The sequence below is a fragment of the Trachemys scripta genome, chromosome 6 (assembly GCF_013100865.1).
Source record: "Trachemys scripta elegans isolate TJP31775 chromosome 6, CAS_Tse_1.0, whole genome shotgun sequence".
In the NCBI taxonomy this organism is placed as follows: domain Eukaryota; kingdom Metazoa; phylum Chordata; order Testudines; family Emydidae; genus Trachemys; species Trachemys scripta.
Window position 1 is genome coordinate 54,429,913 of NC_048303.1, and position 22,564 is coordinate 54,452,476.

General features: G+C 41.7%; 1 long non-coding RNA gene across 1 annotated transcript in view; it reads right to left on the reverse strand.

Moving 5' to 3' along the window:
• The window catches only part of LOC117879361, a 51,755-nt gene extending 30,357 nt beyond the window's left edge, over positions 1 to 21,398 (reverse strand). Inside the window, exon 1 of the long non-coding RNA XR_004646249.1 lies at positions 21,279 to 21,398. This is a non-coding gene — a long non-coding RNA (uncharacterized LOC117879361). The remainder of the gene's footprint in view (positions 1 to 21,278) is intronic.
• Between the last annotated feature and the right edge of the window lie 1,166 nt (positions 21,399 to 22,564).

A 22,564-nucleotide genomic window follows, 5' to 3' on the forward strand; every position in this document is an offset into this window, starting at 1 on the left:
ATTATAATAATAATAATTTATTATTTATTATTATTATTAGAAGGACAAATTCTAGTATTTTAGTTAACCAAACACAGCCTTCATCATCAAGGCTAAAGTGCTACAACACTTTGCTTTCAAATAGAATCACTGACTTCGTGCAAAATAATGCAGCCAATATAATTTTAAAAAATTACTTACACAGTAATCTTCATCCCAAAACTTCAGAAAATGTCCAAATTCATTGGTGTAAATCCAGAAATAGGTCCTTAACTTCATTTCAATTACTCTGAGTTTAGGTTGGAGGACTTAAAAGGCACAATGAAGACCCACTGACATAAGGCTTAGTTGGCCCATTGGCATAAGAAGCTGGAAAGCAGACTGAGATGGTTCTTGACATTGTTAAAGATATCCATATACAGGACATCCCTAACACATATGTCTGAACTTGAGAAGAGAATGATGTCAGCATGTGTGTGTTTCAACACCTCTAAATGCTGATTTATTTGAGTTGGAATTTCTCTGCTTGTTTCTAATGAGGCCATTTTTTTTCTTTTTTTGTGGTCAGTGGCTAAAAAGAATGGAGAAAATGCACACACTCTGGTAAGTCACTTGAGTAGCTAGGACTTGCCATAGTGTGCTAGAGGAAGGAAAGATACAAATGTATAGTGGATAAAAATTACAAAATTGTAACTAGTAAACCAGCTGTCTTCTTTTCAGTGAAAATTGGCTCATAGATTCATATAACTGTAAACTATGCTTACAATCAAATGAGGAGTAAAATTAAGTGTGATGAATTGATAATGCTATACACTGAGGGTCATTCAGAAATGGACCTTTTAATGTATAGCTGGTTGAACAATTCTGAAATTACATGGTTTTACTTTGGATCATTTCAGTAAATGAAGTAATAAAGCCTATTCTATTTTAAGCAATCAACCAATGCTGTTTTTGAGCAAGCTGAACACACTGGCATGATTCAGCAATTATTACAACAGTGGCTTAAATTGGTGAAGTTACATTTTCAAAAGAGAAGCTAACTATTACATATCAAGCATATACTTAATAGGACCCTGGCTTTGTTATCACTTTCTGATCCACATATATGGTGGAAGTATGGGTAGATAAGAAAGTTAAGCAGGGAGACATAGTAGCTAGTGGTTCAAGACTGGAACCATGCTAACTAGTCCTAAGTTTAAGAAGGTGCATTTGGCAAAAGACAGGTAGTCCCCACGTCACAAGCTAGTTATTAAATAAGCATAAAACAAGAAAAAAATCCTAAATTCCTTTGTGAGATTGAAAAATGGTTCTACCATTGCTGGGTTTGTGCTTATTATAGTTATAAACTATTAACATCTATGAATGCACTTTATCTGCCCAAACCTATTCTTTATACAGAACACATTTTCCCAGGGCACTGTTGCAAGCTACAGTTCTATACACCTGCTCACAACAACTATGATTAAAAAGAATAAATCTCAAAAGGCAAAAGTACTTACCAGTGCAAGTTGCAGCCTCACAAGTCCTACAAGTTCTTTCACCTAATGCTCAAAATTGCAGCTAGTGAGTTACAGGGCACATATCGAGTTACATGGAACATGGCTTGTCCTTTCAATCATGGAGCCTCTCTCTCACACATGCAGTCAGCATGCTTTGATCTTGGGTTGATCAGAAGTCAAATCAGACCCTTCCCCCACCCCCTTCTACCCAAGCATGTCCGTCTCTTTCCCTCTCTCCTTCCCAAAGTTTACTGTGTGGCTCTGTAACTCCTTCAAGTTTATATGTTCCACCACCCAACACTTGGTTCCTTTGTCTTACTCTCAGTAATTTTCCACTCTCCAAACCCCAAGCCCACTACAAACAAGTTGGAGGAAGTGGCTTAGCATACCTATGACAGGTCAGAGTACAGTCATTAAGGTTTACTCTTCTCCATTGTATCTAGTCTGGGAGAGAGTTGTGCTTATGGGATCATCAACAACGGTGGATATCCACAGACATAGCTGTATTCTGGAACATAAGAATGGCAGTACTAGGTCAGACCAATAGTCCATCTACCTCAGTATCCTGACTTCTGACAATGGCTGGCACCAGCAGCTTCAGAGAGAATGAAGAGGACACTTTATCAAGTGATCCTCTCCCTGTCATCCATTCCCAGCTTCTAGCAGTCAGATGTTTAGGGATGCCACAGCATGGGATTGCATCCCTGAACATGCTGGCTAATAGCTATTGATGGACTATGAACTTTTCTAATTACTTTTTGAACCCAGTTACTTTTGGTCTTCACAACATCCCCTGGCAATGAGGTCCACAGGTTGACTGTGCCTAAAGTTGACTGTGGAATAAGAACAACTTTATAGTAGACCAAAATTCATACTTTGGATAGACTGAGTCTTTAAATCACCACACCAACATTCTGAACACTCCTTAAAAAACAAATACCCAAGACATTTAGTTATTGTAGTGAGAAGAAAGTAAATTTTCTACTTTTCACTCTTTTTCTGTTCCTCAAAGTAAAAATACCTGCTGTAAAACAAAACAAAACAAAAAACAAAAAAAAAGTAAGAACTAAAAGGGCTTTCAGGTTTTCCATGTAGACACAATGAACATTGTGGTACTTGAAGTTATCTAATTCCAATTGCACTTTAAATTAGACAGTGAATTTAGAGTTCACAAATATGAAAGATGTTATAGCACTGGCCTGAAACAGTTACAGTGAAAGCTCTGCTAATACGCTTCATTTCTGACCTGCAACAACACCTTTGTTATTTTACTCATATGGCACTACTGAGCAGAGACTGACAACTGTGTCAAACTCTGCAGTGGTTTTCATTTTGGGCACAAATGGGACTAGGCTGAGAGCAAAGTTATTTTTAATTGTAACCTGTATTTCATATTGTGTCTGTGAGGTGAAAGGCTAGTGCACTAATACTGTAGTGTGCAACCTGGCTAGCTGCCTCGTTCCAGTTGAATTTATTTCTAACACAAGACAGATAATGACAGTACTAGGGGAAGGAAGTAGGAGTAAGGGCTCTCACTTTACTGTAGACATGAGAAGATAATCATCTTGCAGACTAATGGGGTAGTGGAAGTGAAAGAATAGGAAAGAGAAAAAGAGTTATACCTAGTACTTACATAATGACAAGCACCACTCCAGATCCAAACTACCTCATCCAAATACAAGTATACATTGTAAAGAAAACTGTCAAATATAGGAGGACTAAAGTAACAAAAAAAGTCACCAAATATGCTGCCCCAAGGGGTAACTGAATCTACCTGAGAAAAGCCTGACCATAAAATTAAAATATACTCCACTATGCAGGAAACAAAACTGACCTTGTCAATATGCAGGCGTTATTGTTTATATCTTGGATTCTCTTTCCCAGAAAGGCTATTATTCCATGGGTGGATTAAGCTATGTTGTCAAGTCTCATTGGTCACAATGTTATTAGATAGTGTAATATGGAAAATAAAGTAGCAGAAGAGCAAAAAAAAAAAAAAAAAAAAACCATCTAAAACTGCTGTAAATACTAGGCATCCAGAAGCAGACAAGAAATACATTTTACTTCCTCAAAGTAGCCATTTTGAAAATGGAGGCTATGTGGAAAAGGATAAGAATTAATGCTCCCAAGCATGGAAGTTTGGAATTCATCGCCCCACTCACAAAAAAACCTATGTTATATGTGATTAAGATAATCATCTAGATCAGTTAGCAAGTGCAAAACTTAAAATAGTTCCATCTGTGTGACTATCTGCACCCTTATGTTCACCCCTCTTACGAGACCATGTTAATTTTGTACAAAGCATATTGTGTAAGGTATCATTTGAAAACTCCGGGTTTACTGAACATTACTGTCCTGGTAAAATGTGTGGGGTAACATTGTATGTAAAGATAGAAGATTCCACTGTATAATATTACCCAGGCATGTTCCAACATATTCTGGAGGAAAGTCACACACAAGATTCCTGGAGACAAAAGATTAGCCAATGCCTCAGCCAGGTGTCAAGAGGATCAAAGGGGCCATCACCTGATTAAGTGACCACTCTTCTGTAGAAGTGAGGGGGTGGACAAAAGATCTACATTTTGACAAAGAAGCAGTTTAAGGTCCATGGCTACACTGACTTTCTGTCTCCTGAATATCAGCTGGATGTGATTCTTGCACAAGAGAAAGGGCTATAACAAGAGAAGGCAGATGCCCCAAATAATCTCTCCCTTGCTCTCTACTCACAGCAGCATCAATACCCAAACAACAAAGGAAGCAGCATTGGACTTGGGGGGAGGGGGAGATATCCTGCTGAAAGAGGTTCAGCAGTAAGACTGCTGGAACAAGTGGTGAGAGAGACCTTTGCTTTGTATTCACTTAGCATGTTAAGTTAGGTGTTCGCTGCATTTTACCTTTTATTTCTTTGTAACCAATTCTGACTTATCTGCCACATTACTTGTAATCACTTAAAATCTATCTTTCTGTAGTTAATAAATGTGTTTTGTTGTTTATTGTAAACCAGTGTGTTTGGACTGAAGTGCTTGGCAAAATCCATTTGGGATACGTTTGCTCATATCATTTTCTAGTAATAAATGATGGACTTTATATGAGCTTATATTGTCCAGGAGGGTGCTGGGCAGTACAAAGCTCATAGCTTCTTGGCAGCCTGGGCACCCAGGGTCCCCTGCTTTGTGGCAACCCTCCAAGTAAACTGCCTCGGAGTCAGGGAACTCAGGGCTTCCAGGAACCATAGCTACCCGGCAGCCTGCCTTGGAATCAAGATTTGGGTCACCCTGCCAAACAGGTTTTATCAGAATTGGGAACCTCAGGACCAGGACAACCTGCCAGGCAAACTGCCCTCGAGCCAGGTCTCTCCATTCCCTTTCACAGATAATTTCGAATTTTTTTGGTTATTTTCAAATCACAATGAAAATAAATTTCAAAATATCGAAATCTTTCATGAAACCAAATCACCCTTCTACACCTTCATCCACTGATTATATTGAGTACATTTATAACCAGTTTATAAAAAGTTAATAAATGATTAACAGATGTTACACATGTAAACAGGGTCTGAATGAACTCTCCCCTGACAGCTCTAGTTTGAGAGGGGAGAGACTTCAGGAGAAAATTGTATTTTCATGAACATACCTACTCTCCATAGGTATCTAGCAGACAGGAGTTGTGCAACTTCAAGTGATCAGCTTTGACTGGTGTTGGGTTACAAATCACTTTAGTATTGAATGCAGGGGTAGTGAAATGTATCAATCTTGTTATCTTCATTGTATGCCTAAAGGGGAGCAAAACTGTGCTGAGCTTGTCCCAATTGAGGGGTCACCCTCAGATGAATGGAACTCACTAAGCCAGGGGCTCAAATGCCAGACCCCTGTGAAGATAAGAGAGGTGGAGATAGGATCCACAATCTGGTTTAACCTGTTCTTCCCCACTGTTCAAAGATAGAGCTAGATAGGCTTCATTAGGAGCCTTTTGTTATGTTAAAGTGCTCAAATGAGAGCTGAAATCACTTGTGGTGGGGCAGTGTTCCTGCTCAGCCTGCAAAGAGCTGAAAATCACTAAGAGACTGATGTGTAGAGTTCACAGCAGAGAGGCAGGTGGCAGCAGAAGGTGACTGACAGTCAACCAGCAAATGAGCAACTGGCGAAGCACTGAGCAGAACAAGTGGGTGGCAAGGCAACCAGCGTCTGGCGAGGCGGCGAGCAGAATGAGCAGCTGGTGGGGCAGCCAGTGAAAAGGAACCGTGGCTGGCGGGTTGACCATCAGAGAGGAATCACGGCTGGTGGGGCGGCCAGCCAGAGTAAGTGCTTAGATGGCAGAGCAAGCAAGGTGCCTTCTTCCGTAGGTGGGAGGTGAACTCACAGAGATGCACCTCTAAACCCTGGGTCCTCACTGACCAAGGACAACCACTGTGAGTGGGGTATGGTGAGGGAGCAGAGAGGGGCACAGAAAAGGCCCTTTGGTTGTACAACTCAAGAATATGAAGCAGAAGGCACTGCCCCATGCACTCTGGGGTGGGTGTCCTGATCACAGTTTTATTATTATGAATCCTGCTTGTGGCATTTTCCCTGGTTAATTTTGGGTGACTTCCCTCCTTTCATTAAAAGTTTCTTTTCCACTCTCAGACTCTGCTTGTGAGTGGGGAAGTATTGCCTCAGGGGTGGTGTGTAAAAATTTTCCCAGGTCACTGGGTGGGGATCGAGCCAGTTCTGTGTTGTACTGTTGAAAAGAAACCCCTAGATATTGAACCCGGCCCTGGTTACTGCCGGCTCCACCTGGCAGAAGGGTTATACATACAAGTTACAGATACGAATAGATGGTTAAAGCAGACGGAGGAAGGTGTTATAAATGGTTATAAGCAACCTACAGACCTGTTGGGTTCTATAACAGTAACTAGTCAGAGGGATCTAATGTTTGGCTGGTAGATTTTAAATGAAGCTCTTCAAGGAAGAGCCAGACCTAGGGAAAGAGGGGTTTATGTTTTACTTCCAGTAATTTTGTTAATAAACCCAAGGAAAGGAGTGAATTTTGACCATGTACAACATGTAACTCCACCGCTAGCCAGCTTCCTCCTGCTGCTGTTCAAATCCCCCAAAAGACATCCTTAGAATGCCACTTAAAAATAAATTTTTCAAATTTGATACTTTTACTCATGTTGAGATGAGTGTCACCCTTTGAGCCATGAAGGCTGCATTTCACAGGCAAATATTAATGCACTTGGTTTCTGCTTGTAAAAAACACCTGTATGTTGAAGTCACATTTATACATGCATATGGTCAGTTAAATGCTTAACTGATCCTGTGTACATTTAATTACTGGAATTACATCCACTTCTATAACAAATTAAGTGCACAGAAGTGTACGTGCCCAACTGCATGTACCTAGCTTTGAAAGGCTGCGCCTCTATCTTCAGTACAGATAACATCAAAGACAAAAGTGTCACCCACTTGCTGAATCTTTTGACAGATGTTTCATATAATCCATCTCTCCCTCCTACACTAGTCACTTTGCATAGAGTATGTCTGCAAACAACAATAACTCCCTGAATTACTAGGGGGAATATTATACATTCTTGTTTTCAAGGATCTGAGCTACACAGATAAGAATCTCAGTTCATTAATACTTACTGGCCTGTTTCCACAAGCAGATACTTTGTGCTGACACATATCAGGTGTTATTATTTCCTCCCCCTCTCCCCCCCCATGTTAACCTGCTAGTTCTCACCCTAACTTTGCTTCTTACCAAAGTTGGGCAATATACAAATCTCCAGCGGGTTTCCTAATATGTTCAAGAGTTACATTTCTTTATTTAGTGAAAAGAAGTATTTCTGAAAAGCTTCTCAAAAGAAGGACATTAAGCAACAAACCAACCACTTGAAGAGAGGGACGGTTATCTTTAACTGATACTAATTGAACCAGATTATATTCTCCACCATTTTAAAAGAAAAAGAGTGACAACAGCAATACTATTTCAAACATCTTTATGGTATCTTTGCCACTATACTCTTTGGTGATTAAAAAGATTAATAAAGAAACGGAAACTTTCTTTAACAAGCTATGATCACTAATTAAGATTCATAGTGTAAAGTCACAAGTAGATTTAGCACATGCAATCAAGTTTCAAGAGTCTCCAGCAGCCTCTAGTAAAGACATTTCCTCTAATAAGATCCTGAAGATCTCTCTGGTGAAGTCTTAGTGCTGTACGAAGTTCAAATGTTCATTTCACTGATTTCTGTAAGAAAAATGCTTACTGCTTCATTTCACATTATTTGGCACAGCCTTCCTACCACCTACTCCCATTTCACTATCTGAAAAATGTATCTGAAATTCCTGTTTTCACAATGGAAAAAAAATGAAAAACATCACAAAAGTCCACATTTCAATACAAATCCATCATCCAATAAAAATGGACCCATTTCCTCTTGAAAATGGACCATAACTCATTTTAAAAGTGCACACAGATTTGTGAAATCTCTATGGCAGATTGGGAGCACCCTCCATTTGAAAATATTCCATTTTCTTGATTCCCCACAGAGAGCCTCTAAAGCACTTGAAAATTGAATTTACCCTAGCACAAGTTTTGGCAGAAAAGGGGCCATTTCCAAGTCAATAATAAAATTCAGGTAAAAAAAACAAAAACAAACAAACAAAAAAAAAACACAAATAGTTTTCTCTTTTCAACTTCTCTTTTATCAGAGCACCAAAAAGGGTGATTTTTGCCAGTAATACCTCAATTCTACCCAGAGCTACAAAAATTCAAATAATCCAAACATGGACCAATATTACAATAGATTTGAGGAATTTGGTTATTTTAGATGACAGAACCAATACATAGAAAACTTTGCTCAGTGTGCATAAATGTATACTAATAACCCTACAAGCAATTAACTACATTTACACAGACAAAGCTAAAGAGACAAGTTGCAGAGTACTGACCAGGAATTCTTTTTTTCTAAACAGACTTGAAGCCGGCAGCCAATAGGAAAAAAACCAGCAAACTCCCTCATGGTATAATATATTAAAAATACAAAATATGAATCAAATGGTAGTTTACCTGGCATACAGTAAGCACACATTGTCTAGAACACTATGATCATATTTGCTCATCATTTCCTGGGAAGGTTAACATTTCTCCAGAGAAAGGAATTTTAGGCAATTAGAGAGATTCTGGGTTCAGTTAATATTTGTTATTATGAAAGGCTAACAAGTTTGTATTTAAAATATTTGAACTGCAGTTAGTGTTGCATCTGACAGTGAAGGAAACTCCTATGAGAACTCTGGCATGAGACATAATGGAACCTTTCAAGGTACGCACAAATTCCAGAATCTGTGAACTGTTTGACACGGACAAATACATTTACAACACTGACTGATCCGTATTTCCAGGGAAGAACTGAAACCATACAATACCTCAACAGGGAGCAGAGGTGCGGATACAGGTCATTAGAAGGTTGTTCTTATGAACATACTGCTGCAGGCCATTTCACCCGCCATTTTCCCCTCCACCTGTTTATTTCTATCTATGACTCATATTTGGCCTGCACATAAAGTGTGTACATTTCTTAGGCATGTACCTTGGGGCACAAAAAAAGGCCAAGGGAACAGTGAATCGCAGTAAAGCCTGCAGCAACAAGTATGTGTTAGTTTGACATTAGTGGGCATTGTATGGATTTTTTGTCATCTGCCCAGAATGGAGCAGGAGTGTCAAGGCAAAGTCAATTTGCCACTATACTCTTGCAAGAATATCTGCATAAAGAAAAGGTCAAATAATCTGAAAGAACACCCAATAATGTATTCAGGGTTGAGTAGTTGTATGTGGCCAAACTAGCAAAACCTGCTATTTTCTATCTAGTTTCCCACCATCTGAATTCAATAAGACATATTTTACTCAGATGCTTTGTTGTTTTATGTGATTTTCATCTTTAGTAGAAGATTAGGAGTGAAACTGGGTCCAAAAGAGGTATCCTGTGAAAGCAATGGCAGGAGGGATATTTGACAGGCAAACACACTTCTAAAAATATAGAATAAAATTCTCAAAAGCTTCTAAGTGAAAGTCAATGGAACTTTAGACTCTTCAATTACTTAGGCACTTTAACCCATAGAAAAGCATCTGTCTATAGGGTAAGATGTGCAGGAAGGGAGGTCCAAAACTAGATTCTTCTGTATTGGAAGCAAAGGGAAAGAAGGCATGGCTGTAAAAGTTAGGATGTTATGCTTTACATTTTCAAAACATTGTACAAACTACTAAGTGATCCTCGTAATGCCTCTGTGAGGTAATTACTATCCCTAGTATAATTTTTCAGATGAGTGAAATGCCTGGCACAAAGCAACATAAGCCTCTAGCACAGCCAATTTTAACTAATTGCTATTTGTTCTAGCGGGCAACTACATTTTTGGAATAGAGCACTAGCTGGATGGTGTTTCTGCTCCTTGGGACTACTGGTCCCTCAGCAGAAACCAAGAAAAATCAGAGAGCAATTGAAAATTCAGTGAAGCCCTTTACAAAGGAGGTAAGCATCATTATCCCTGTTTTACAGATAGGGAAATTGAGACAAAGGGAGATGAAGTTGTTAGGGGAAAAGGGAATTAAAGAAGGTATTAAAGGACCCCTGCTAATTATGGAAGTTAGGGTTATCCCTGACTTAGGGTCCATCACCTCTGGTCTCAGTGAAACAGAAGAGGGACAAAATTAAAGGTGAACAAAAAAGACAGTTTATTGTGTACAGGTAGGTAAAAGAAAAACACTCAGTGGTTTGAAATCAAGGGCGTGAAGCCAAAGTCCTCTAGCCCTTACAGATATTATGGACTAACAGTCCAGAAATCTATACTTTACAGACGAGACGTCAGTCATGGAGGAAGGGTCATGTCTGACTGATTGCCTCAGCTCCAGTGTGATGGACAACCCGGACCTTGTACTGTGCCTGGTGATGGTGATGTACACAGGAGGAACACGAATCAAATCAGCTGCTGGACCAGAATCCCTCAATCTCAGGTAAGTAGGGGTGAGTGATGTGTTGCCTCTCGGAGACTGCTCACGACGACCGATGACCGACGTGGACATGGGCTGCCACCATGATGGACAGCATCCTATAGCCTGTGAGAGGAACTTATATACTCTCTTGTCTCTGGGCAGAATTGCCAGATCACGTGACTGATCTTTTCTCACCTTACAGAAAAAGGGCACCAAAAGCCCAACAAGAAGGGAGACCAACATGGCTTCCAAACAACAACTTTACAGAATTCAAAATGACGATTGTGAACAAATTTTTAAAACAATACCATATCACAATATACAGTTAGAATACATAACAACAGTTTTCCTATACAAAGTGACTTGACTGAGACTAGCTGCCTTAGGGTTGGGCTTGTTTTTTGCTGCATATTCACCTGATCCTGAGCCTGATTGTTTCTCTTCAACTTGTGTCGTCACTTGCAATAAGGTAAAGTGGGTCTAAAGTGGAGCAGGAGTGTCAAGGCAAAGTCACTCTGCAGTAGTAATATTTTACCTCCCCTTTGCACCCTGCATAATCCCGAGAGCTGTTATCACTGTAATGGGTTAAGCAACTGAAGACCTGGATCTTGCATAATGGCCAGAGCCAACATAGAAGTGTAGGTGCCCCTAACCAGCACTAGTAGAGTTGTAATGATTTCATTACCCCTCCACCCAAATCGTACATGAATTTTAACCAAAACAACCAAGACCCTTCACACTGGCATGGCAGGCGTCAACAATGCAAATAAGCCTTGGCTCATTCTATCACTTCCTCTGTCTCACCACTAGGAAGCAGCAGAGAGCACCTTCCCCTGTGATCTTCGGGGCAAAAGGCTGCAGTACATAGGAAATTTGGGTCTGATTCTATCTCATCTTTTGGAATATCCTCATTGTTAAAAGATTCTAACAAAGAATGATGTTTCCAAAAGAAACCAAAAACACTTAACAATATAATCTATGAAGAGAAAGGGGGGGGGGGAATACACAAGACTCATGACAATGCCCCCTTTTTTATATAGATAATGCGGATAAAGTGATAAACAGCTGTTTTACTTAGCAATGTTTCAGAGGCTACCTGGTACCTTTCTGAAGTGGAGAATTTGTTAAATATTCAGCCTTCAAAAACTGTCATTAAATAATAAAAATATTTTAGTCCAATTTAAGTGAAAACTATTATAGCACACAGAGCTTTACAGATGTCTTTAAAGATAAGAAAAACAGTTTTTAGCAGACGAGATTTTATAGTGACTCCAAGATCAGGAGAGTGAAATAATGCTTTACATTATTCATAATCCCTGTGGAAAAATTAAAAAAAGATGAATATGTTTTTACATTACGATGATTATTTACACAATGTGCTAGGTGCTTTGCAAAACAAATAAAAGAGGCAGTCACTGCCCCAAGGAGTTTATGATCTAATTTTAGATGATACACAAGTGAGAGCCACAAGACAATTCAGGGGCAGGGAGACCAGATTAAGGGCTTGTCTACACTGCAGGCGATACAGCTGCACAGCTACGGTGCCATAGCTATGCTGCTGTAGTGTAGATCCTTTCCACAGAGACAAGTGTGTGTGTGGGGGGGGTTCCCATCGCTGAAGGAAATCCACCTCCCCAAGAGGCAATAGCTAGATAGAAGAATGCTTCTGTCAGTCGACCTAGCCACACCTATACTGGGGAGTAGGTCAACACAGCGACTGCACCCGGCGTATGATTTTTTTCACATCTCTGAGAAATGTGGATCCGTTACTCTAAATTTTAATTCTAAACCAGGCCTAGGGTTAAAATAGGAAGATTATAGAGTTTCTTTGCACTGTTCATGCTTCTTGATAGACTATATGAAATTATGTTATTTCTCTCTCATGCCTTGATCCTTTTCGCACTCACTCTCTCTATTTTATAGCATGCTATGGTGGGGAAGGTTTTGACTAATGTAATCTAGTGCTTGCGTTTGGAAGATGTTAGTCTTTAGGAGAGACTAGAATACAGAGGGAAAGGGCCAAACAGAGAGGACTGGGAGGTGATTCTATGCATAGCGGGTAGCACTGAAGAAACCACAAAGAACAGGAAGAAGGGTACAAGGCAGCTCTGGCAGAGCAAAGTAATGCACATTGGAAAACATAATACCAACTATACATCCAAAATGATGGGGTCTAACTTAGCTGTTACTACTCAAGAAAGAAATTTTGGAGTCACGGTGGGTAGTTCTCTGAAAACCTATGCTCAATGTGCAGCGGAAGTCAAAAAGGCTAACAGAATGTTAGGAACGATTAGGAAGGGGATAGATAATAAAACAGAAAATCTCATGATGCTACTATATAAATCCATGGTACACCCACACCTTGAATACTGTGTGCAGTTATGGTCACCCCAGCTCAAAAATATATATATTTGAACTGGAAAAGGTACAGATAAAGGGCAACAAAAATGATTAAGGGTAGGGAACAGCTTCCGTATGAAGAGGGATAAAAAAGACTAGGACTGTTCATCTTGGAAAAGAGACAACTAAGAGGGGATATAATAAAGGTCTATAAAATTGTGACGGGCCTGGAGAAAGTGAATAAGGGAGTGTTATTTACTCCTTCAAATAACACAAGAACCAGGGGGGTTAAAACAAACAAAAGGAAGTACTTCTTCTCACAATGTACAGTCAACCTGTGGAACTCATTGACATGGGATATTGTGAAGGCCTAAACTACAAGGGGAGTCAAAAATGAGCTAGATAATTTCACAGAGGATAGGTTCATCTATGGCTATAAGCAGGAATGCAACCTCATGCTCCGAGTGTCCCAAGCCTCTGATTGCAAGAAGCGGAGACTGGACATCTGTTCTGTTCATTCCCTCTGAAGCACCTGGCATTGGCCACTGGCAGAAGACAGGATACCGGGATAGATGGACCATTAGTCTGACCCTGTATGGCCTCTCTTATGTGCAGAGAGACATGATAAGAAATGAGATCTAAGGTGTAGGCCAGAACTAGACTGTTCTCAGTGTTACCAGATGACAGAACAAGGAGTAATGGTCTCATGTTGCAGTTGGAAGGTTTAGGTTGGATATTAGGAAAAACTTTTTCACTAGAAGGGAGGTGAAGCACTAGAATGGGTTATCTAGGGAGATGGTGGAATCTTCTTCCTCAGAGGTTTTTAAGGTCAGGCTTGACAAAGCCCTGGCTGGGATGATTTATGCATATGAGCAGGGGGTTGGACTAGATGACCTCCTGAGGTCCCTTCCAACCCTGATATTCTATGATACTATGGAGTTGCATAGAACCTTTAAATTGATACAGTGGGAGGACCAGAAGAGGGTGTAATGAGGACAAATTAATAAGAAAGATCACTTCAGCAGCTGCACTTTGGATGGAGGGGTGAAGAGCAATATGCACGTCAAAGAGGAGGATGCACTAATCGAGCAGGAGATGACTGTAGCACAGAGGCATGGCCTCCCTCAGAGACTGTCAGCAAGGGAAGGCCAGATGCCCCCTGGTGGGTGGAACCAGGAAGGCCACACTCACCATGCTGGAAGCAGAAGGGACAGGACAGGAACAGGAAGTATAAAAGGTGGGTCCCATAGCTCAGTCGGGAGGCAGCTGCCAAAGGAGATGGATGTGTTCTCCCCTCTGCTGATGCAGGAGGCTGCAAAAGACTTCAGTTACCCTGAGGACTTGCCCAAGCTACCAGAGCTGCCAGACCCAACAAATGCTGAAGAGCTGTTGGGATTACCACTAGCAGTATATCCCAAGGAGACAGAGGACGAGCCTGGGGTTAAGGTACACCCTGAGGGGAGGGGCGGAAGAAGCCCAGGGATAGGTGATTGTAGTCTGGCTGTAGGGGTATCCGAAATGTGGTGAGTGTGTTGCAGTGGGATTCCTCGCTGACCCAGTGGCAGACCACTCTGCCACTGTAGGGCCCTGGGCTGGGACGCAGTGGACTTGGGCGGGCCTGCGTCCCCTACCCCTGCCACTCCACCCCTGGTGTGGCAGTACTCCCCCTCTTCAAGCCAAGAAGCCTGTGCTTGTCTGTCTCCCACCAGAGCCAGGACAACAGATTGTACCTGGATGCCTCGCTCCTGACCAGAGCCCCCTAGACTGTGTTGGGCGTTTACCCCTGCCTTAGGGCTGGAACCCAAGACTGTGTTTGGTAACCAGGGCCGGCTCGGCGCGGGGGGAAGGGCGGCCAGAGCCCTGGGAGGAGGGTGGCGAGCCCCAGCCCGGGGCTCCGCTCTCCCCCCGGCGGCCAGAGCGCAGGGGGCAGGGCGGTGAGAGGGCGGCGAGCCCCAGCCAGGGCTCGCCGCTCTCCCCCCGGCAGCCGGGGGGAGGGCGCGGGGGGGGGGGGGGGGGGGGGCCCGGCGCCCGGGGGGGGGGGCAGCGAGCCCGGCCGTGGCCCCGCTCTACCCGGGGGCCGGAGCGCCGCGCCGCCCCCCTCCAGGTGCTGCCCCAAGCACAAGCTTGGTGGGCTGGTGCCTGGAACCGGCCCTGTTGGTAACTGCCCTGTCTAAGGGCATGGGTTCCCAGACTATACTCTGCCTGACTATACCCTGCCTGAGGGTTGGGCTTTAGACTGGTGCCCAGCCCTGCTTGAGGGCTTGGGTCCCTGAACCACTCCCTGCTCTACTCTGCTGGAGGGATCGAACACCCAGACTAACTTCCCCCTTATCTGAGACTGTCCTTACAGGGGCGTGACAGCAAAGACGTGTGTCCTCCCTTGGAGGTTGACAGTGAGAGAGGGCCACACATGCCTACAATTATCAAGATGTGAAGCGTGTTTTGACAGAGAGGAAAGAAAAGAAGGATTGGATGGTCAAAAAAATGTTTATAAGCAGAAACAATAAAAGTTGATCACAGCCTTCATGTGTCATGAGAAGTCAAAAGACTCCCCCAACTCTGTAAGTCTGATTGATAGGGAGGATGATCATGTTATCCACAGCAATGCAAAGGACTTGGAGAATGGGAGGGGGAAGAATTATTGATTTTTACTATCTTGATCTTTCCTCTTGAACATGTATATAAGATGGTGTGCCAGATGTGTGGGACTCGAGAGAGGGAGATGGGTCAGGAGGAAAGAGGTAGATTTGTGAGTCATTGGCATACAATGGTAATTAAATCCATGTGAGCTAACTATGTCAAACATTGTATTAATCAGTACCTTTCTGAAGTGTCCATATATTCTGAACATGCAGAGTTTACAAGTCCAGTGTGTACACTTAACGAGCTTGTTTTTCAGCTCTGTGCAACCCTACTTACAGAAAAAGTTACAGAAAGCAGGATGCCTAGAATCAACTTATCAGAAAGGAATCAAATTGTCTTTGTGGTCCAGGAGATCTAGTTATTATGTGAGATGTGAATTATTATAATTCCAGTTTTGTCACAGATTTAATGTATGACACTTGGTAACTCGTTGATGCTGTCTGCTTGAAATATGACCACTTGTATCACTGATATTACCACTGTAATACAATTGCAACAAATCTTGTACAAAGTATATCATAAGGTGTCACTGTAGAAGTTATGATTTGCTAAATAAGATTATCCTGTTTAAATCCATGTATCATCACAGTATCTGAAGTTATGAATATTGGCTATGTACCCATATCTCAAATGTGCTTGTTCCTAGGTAACACCCACAAGATAGTTTACATCCAGTCTAGCCAGCCCATTGTGAATGAACTAATCAAGCTTGATGGCCCATTAAGGACACTTCACTCTAACAATTGGCCATAGAAGAAACTCATCCTGCCTGGTAAGCCTTCATGTGGACCTCTCAGCATGGATATGGGCAATGGCTGCCTCTGAGAGTCATCAAAGCATGTAAGGATATGTGATGCTCATGTGACCCTGGACTCCATATCAGATCATTAACTTGCCCTTTCCACAAACAGAAGCTGTGAGCTGTGGTTTGAGCCAGTATATTTTCAGGTGCATTGTAAAAGGTATAAAAAAGACTACTGAGTTGGCCTCTTTCCTGCCCTGTTTCTCTAGGCTGTGGATTTACAACTAAAAGGAGCATATTGAACTAAGCATTTTCCAATCTTTTGGAAGTTACCAGAGAGACTTTACAAGCCAGCAGTCTATACCCTCACTGCTACAACCCTGATATGAGAACTTGGCAATTATTGTATGTATATGATCTATTAATCATTTAACTCTTCTTCCTTTCTTTTATTAATAAACATTTAGTCACCAAAGGATTGGCATTAGCGTGATTATTGGGTAGCATCTGAGTTATAGATAGATATATAGAGAGGGAGAGAGCACTGATCTCTTGGGATTAGAAGGCCCCTAGATATGATTAAATTGGTTTTCAAGTAACCCCTCAGAGTCCAAGGGCTGGAATGCCTAAGGAGACTACATCTCTGACTTCTTGATAACCAGTGTGGTGAGACAGAAGTTTACTTTTGTTACTGGCTTGGTTTAATCTAATGATAGAATAACCACCAGTTTGGGGTGTCTGCCCTATTTCTCAATATGTCTTGAATCTGGTATTCTCCGCTGTGACCCACTGAGGCACGATGACAACTCAGTTTCTCTTTCCTCATTTCTAAAAATGGGGATAATGACAACTCTCTCTCATACAGGACTGTTGTCATACTAAATTAATTAGTGTCTGAAATACTGGTTCTCATGTATAAAGTAATATAGAAGTGCAAAGCATATATATTGGCATAGTGTTCGAACTGGTGAAGTAATTTAGTATTGATTCAGAGTAGGGACAAACTGGTTCATTAAAAAAAAAGCCCACATCTTAGCAATATATATTTTACAATTTGGATCTGTATGTGTAACTTAGCCCACCTCACACCCACCCTTCTAATCAACAGTCCTTCCCTCTCTCTATAGGTTTCCTGGCCTTTCTGCTGTTTTCCACCATCGTATCACTTATTAGTGATCGCATCATAGGCTTTAGGAGACGTCCAGACTGTTCTTTTTTTCCTTTCAAATCTCACAGGTAGTGTGGTTGGCCACTGAGAAACATATAACAGAGCTAATGACTTTAAGACCCAGAGAACATGAAATAGGGATTGTGTAATGAGGCACAGCACAAAAACTGGCGATTATATTGGGCCTCACAATGGGATCAAAGTTGGGGGCAGGAGGGGGGAGATCATAAATCTGGGAGAAGTAACAGGTAATGACAAAGTTGATGCAGGACTGTGGGGCTTGTGCAAGTTATAGGAACTGAGCATGGAGACACTGAGAAGCCAAGCAGTGGATCTGTGAAAGGAAGGATAGGATTAGAGGACTTCACTAGCTGCAGACAGACAACCCAATATTTGGTGCTTATCTCAACTCAACGTTTTGATGTGCTCCCATCTCTAATTCTTAGTGAGGAGAAGAGGCCAATGAAAAGAAACACACAGAATTTCTAAGAATTAGTTGACAGACTAGCAGATATCCTACTCATTTTAACTGCATTAGTATATCAAATGAAGTGGAAAATAAGTAGCTAAGTAATATTAATGCTCACAGCAAACAGAATTTTAAATTAATAAACATTAATATATTAATTTACTTCTCATTGTGCAATAGTAAGGGATGTTAATGTTTCATGTACATAAAATGCCATGTCATGATGTGACAGAGCAATCCACCACTAGAAAAAGAATAGACAAAGGTGGGGGCCACTGAACAATTAACCCAGAAGGATATTCCCTAAATATCAAACCCCTTTTCTTTCTGTTGCCCATTGCATTAGAGAAAAAGATAAGGCCACTCTTTCAGTCTCGGGAGAATATTTTCCTTATTTCAGGAGAAAGCACTAGAGAAGCAAGTACTGGCCTACGCACTGCTGAAATAGGCTAGCTTGGAATCATGTGAGGGCTTCTGGGATGGAAGCACATTTACAACCTCACATAGTGGCAGAAATACCTTGCTGCAAGTCCCCTATTGAGATGAAGGATGGTTCTTGCAGTTTATCTTACATTTGTTTTATTTCTCTATTTTCCTTTCCTTCTGGCATCTTGTTGTTTCATGGGGACTTAGTGTCACCACCCCCATTCGTCCAGCCATCCAGAATGGGTTAATTTTACACACACACACACACACACACACACACACACACACACACACACACGTAACAAAGAAAAATTGGGGTAGGGGGCAATTCATTGAAACCCCAAGAGGATCTCAAGGATGTCAGTTTCTGCATAGCTCTTAAGCAGGAACTGGTTCTTGGGCCCAAATCCTCAAAAGGTATTTCAGTATCTAATTCCCTTTTGAAATCAGACCTAAACCCCAGGACTAGATGCCTCACACTCAGTTTTAGGTATGACTGTGATCCATACTACGCCCACTCAGCTGGCACCTAACCCTGTAAATGCCTAAATTCACTTGGTGCCTAAATATCCACTGTAAAAAGTTTCCTTGGCATCTACGTTTCTGCTTCTGAGCATTCACTCTACTTCTTCATGCTAGGCATCTTGACACCTATCACCTGCCTATGACACTGATGCTACAGTTGTCCTCCTGATAACTTTCAATCCAATGATTAGACCACTCATGTGGGATATGGGGGACCATGGTTCAATTCCCCCTTCCACCTCCTGAGAAGGGATTTCAACCGGGGTCTCCCATTTCTCAGGTGAATGCCCTAGCCATTAGATTATGGGATAGTCTGATGGGGCTCTCAAACTCTCTTTGAAGCAGTTCAATTTTAATTAAATAACTAAATATTAATTGGGTGAGAGGAGGCATGAGAACCACTCCACAGTCCAGTGGCTAAGGCACTCACCTGAAAGGTAGGAGTCAGGAGACTCTTCTTCACATCCTCTCCCCTCATCAGGCAGGGGGGGAAATTGAACAGGGGTCTCCCAGACCTGGGTAATTGCTCTAACCATTGAGCTAAAGGTTATGATGAAGGCCTCCTCCCCTTGTGCACCCTGACAATTTTGTGAGGCAAATGGCTAACTCCAAATTCATTCTTGCAAGAAATGGCTTAGGAACCAAAGTCACCAGACTCCAGAAGAGGGACTCTTGGCTGTGGATCTCAAGCAGAGAGAGGCACCTACTTGCAACCCAGACTTAGGTGCTGAATTTCATGAAAGCCATGGGGCTTGGACAACTCTTCTTGTCAGCATCTGCCATTGATTAGTTTAGGCTTAGGTTGGATCCCAGTCTTCGGTACCTATTGCTCCCTATGCATTGTATAGGGAGCCTAGGCATCTAACATAGGCTTTGTGGATGCCATTGTTTTTCCAGTCATGTTCTAGGCTCCTCAAAGTTAGGTGTTCCAGCACCGAGCATTGCAATGCCTAAGTCCCTTTATGGATCTGGGGCATGGTGCTTAAATACCTTTGGGGCTCTGGACCTGGATAAGGAGCGCTGTCCCAGTCCTGGAAGGGATCTGTGCTGGAAGCCCACATGGAACCATATTGCCTTCAAAGATCAGATGGTGTAAGGAACCATCTGCATGGATCCATTTACAGGATAAGGACCTAATTATTAGCCAAACTTGTTTATGCTGATTTTATCCTGTTAACATTTTTAAATAAAAATTCAACATTTTAAATTTAAAACATCCAGAGATACCTCCATCCTTCCTCTTTACACTGACATAAGGTGAGTCCACACATCCAGGGGAACCACTTTTCAGCCACTGTGTGATGTGGTGAAATTCAATATATATGCATATTTACGAAACAGTCAGTATCACTTTCCTTTCCGTAATATTTACAAACCAATTTTAATCTTCACACTTTGACCCCATTATCAAACCTCAGCTAATCTTTATGCTTCCCAGAGCAATTTAGGATTGCTTCATCATCATTTATTTGTACTGCATTAGCACCCACAGGCTAATGTAACTGAGACAAAGACACAAATTGCAACTGGGATTGGGACACCACGGTAGCAGGCATGGTAAAAATACTTTCTGAGAGATTCTCTGCTTACTGAGAGATTCTGTAACTGAATCGGTTTAAATAGAGAAAGAGTAGGGAGAACAGAAGCACAGAGAAATAAAATGAATTACCTAAAATCACACAGCAAGTTAGGGCCACAGCTGGCTCCTAGTCCAGTGCACTACGCTCTAGACCATGATGTTGCTCAGGTATTGAACATTTTTTCCCCATGAACTTTCACATGTAACTGTTGCCAGTTCATTTTGTTTAATTTCCTTTCAACGTCTCAAAATATAACTTGACATATTTTTGAGGGCTCAAACTTTTTCCACAGATATTTTTGTTAAATTAACTTCTAATTCAAAATGTCATGCTTTTGCACTTCGTGAATTCAAAATGTCATACACAAGTACCATGGCAGCAGACTATGGAAATCTTGGCGTGTGGAGAGAAGACAGGAAGCAATAGAGTAACAGATGCTCACACATATTTAAAGTCTATTGTATATACAGAAAGACATGCAGCAGGCCAGGCTGGGACAGAGATGGCCAAGGTTCTTTAGTGGAACCCCACAAGGCCAATTTTAAAGTCAAATTGTGGGGAGGGGGAATTTTACCTTAAGCTTAATAGTCAGATACACTGGGTGTCCAGGGGGACCAGTCAATGTTTTCATAACTGCCTGTCAGTCTTATCCTCGTGGTAAGAATTTCTCTTCTCTCCAAATGGTGACCAGTTTTGGTGGGAAATGAAGAATTAGTGTTGATTCTTACTGCCAAATCAATTGATATTGCATGGATTCACTGTGGAGAGTTAGAACTTGATCTTACTGCCATTGAAGTCAATAGTAGTTTTACCACTCACATAGACTGAGTCCATGGCCATATCCTGAACCCCATTCCAGCTGCTTTCCACAGCTCTGTGATACAAATCAGACATACATATGGTAGGACATGAGTATCCTCGGATTGTGTAGCAGTCTCACCTCATTCTCCTCCTTCCCTTGCTACCTTGGAAGCTCAAGCATCCTAGAACTGCTGGAACAGCCCATTGGAAACTGTTGGCCCCGAAGCTGATCTGTGTTATGCCTGGGACTGGTCCAGAGCTGAAGTGGCCCTGGAAACAGAGGAATGCATAAGTGGTTTAAATTCACTTTTGGGACTACCCGTCCTAAGCTGTGCTGAATTGGTTTGTGACATGGTGCTGGCTCCTCCTCGTTTCCAGCTCCTAAACAGCATTAAAAAGGACAGATGCAGGATAAATACTTTCCTAATATTTATTTTTCATTTACACAATTACCTAGTTGTCACAGGGATGTTATGAGAGGAGTTGATCCGGGGGACAATCTCTCCAATAGGAAGTGGTCTACACTATTAAAAAGCTTGAGAATCCCTCATATAAATGGTTTAGTAACCCAAGTAAAGACATTTATTTTTAATGTGAATTTAACCTGACTGAGCCCCTTTAAGTATTAACTTTTTCCAATTAATATTTTGTACTAGGAATTACTCAAATCAGCATCCAAAACCTAAGGTAGCTTCTAAGTTTGGTTCAGCACTGCCTAGAGTGATTGTAAGACTTAGTACTTTTGTCTTTAAATGCAACCTCTGTGGTATCAGAGAACAATAATGCATGTAGACAACAAGTGATGACATTCCTCTCCTTGGGGCACTGCACTCAACCCCACGCTTGAAACAATATTTCACAAAATGTAGAGGAAATAAAAAGGGAAAGGAAAAGGGACAGCAGCAATTGACCTATATAAAAGTTGGCCCTGAAAATTGCCCAGAAAGCAGAAAAAGCCTCACAAAAGAAAAGAGGTCATACAGAAGAGGAGAGAGAGGGAAAACATCCCGTTCTAAGGATCATATTTTTTTCCTGACATCAAAATTTAGTAATTAACCAAACCGTTAATCTACACAATACAGGCCTGATGCTGCACCAGTTGCTATGAAGAGAAGTGCTTAATATCATGAGTGTGGTCTGTGCCATTAAGGGCTGAGTTTATCAGGTAGGGCTTTGTCGTTATACACAACTAGATAGAGCCAGACACAGAACAACATGAACTCTTGCAAGCACCTTAAGCACTGGCTGATCACTGACCACAACGAGTAGACCAATTCTTCTATCTGTGACTTGAGTGTGACTCTTCCTAGCAGTAAGAAATAATTGGCAATAAGAGTTTGCAGCAGGAGGCTCTAAAGCTAACTGTAGAGGAGGGTTCAAGTCACTGATTTTGAAACTCTCAATATTTAGGGGTGTTCTATACTG